Below are 1,248 nucleotides of genomic sequence, written 5' to 3'. Positions count from 1 at the left end.
GCCCACAGAATCAAGCCCTGGAGCACCACTTTCCACACACACACACACACACACACACACACACACACACACACACACACACACACACACACACACACACAGACTGCGAGACAATAAACAAGCAAACATCTTCGACTCTACGTCCTGCTGAGGACCTCCTCCATGGTTTGCCAAGAGCTCCTTATTCCCACTCTGTGGTGTAAAAAGCTGATTGGTCCTAAGGCGGCTAGTAAATGTTTCCGCTTCCCTCCTGCTGTGGACGTTTTGATTCTCCTTTCAATTGAAAATTACACGGCAGGATTGGGACGGAAATTAAGATCTAGCACATTTCCTTTCAGTTTGTTCTGTACTTTTGTCTTCAAAAGAGACGTGGAAAATGACTTTTTACAGGGAGGGGAAAGAAAAGATCACATCCGTCTGAATGGAAGTGGTGTGTAGATTGTGTCACACGCACACACGTGGGTGGTGGAAAATGTTTGTTGTAAAGAGTTTTCTATTTATTGTTTTATACTTGTTTGCATAGCTAATTTTTTTTCTCGTTTGGTTTTTTGCTTTGAATTTCTCTGCTGCTTTCGTTGCCTGGCAACTGCGCCAAGCAGATGATGCCAGTAAGGCTGTTTGATGGCGACCATGTGCTTAATGATGCTCACTTTTGTACCAAATGAATTGTGGGTGAGTCAGTGTGAAAACATAATCCAACGAGGACAAAAATGACATGTGGCTTGACAATGACATGTGGCTTGACGTGTACAACATTCAGAAAAAAAAAAGCTTCTTGCTCACTTCCAATTTTATTTTGTGACGCTTTGCCGCAGAAGGATTTTTTTTTTTTTTTTTTTTTTTTTTTTGCGTGTATTCCCCCGCCCCCCAAAGGTGGCTCAACATGCCTGTTCACTTGAGGCAGAAGGGAACATTTGCATCTCCGTCCCTAAAATGCAAGCGACAGAAAAAAAAAACTGAGACTTTAACCCTTTCACTGCCAGACTGGACCTAAAATGAAGAGGAGGGGGATAGAAAGAGAAATCTCCCCTTTCCCCACCCCCCAACCCCAACTTTGTCGTCTCAGTCGTGTCAACATGTATATTGCATGACAAAACCGCAGGAGACATTTTAGATGTTTTGTAAACTTGGAACTCTCTTGAGCATCGTGTTTGTGTGACAGAGCGCCGCCCCAAACCCCAGGTGGACTTCCTGAGCCCATTTACTAAGAAGCGACACCCCCCCCCCCCCCCCCCCCCCCCCCACCCC

This window comes from Hippocampus comes, unplaced genomic scaffold (assembly GCF_001891065.2).
Source record: "Hippocampus comes isolate QL1 unplaced genomic scaffold, H_comes_QL1_v1.1 scaffold237, whole genome shotgun sequence".
Classification (NCBI taxonomy): domain Eukaryota; kingdom Metazoa; phylum Chordata; class Actinopteri; order Syngnathiformes; family Syngnathidae; genus Hippocampus; species Hippocampus comes.
Note: the sequence above shows the minus strand (reverse complement) of the source record.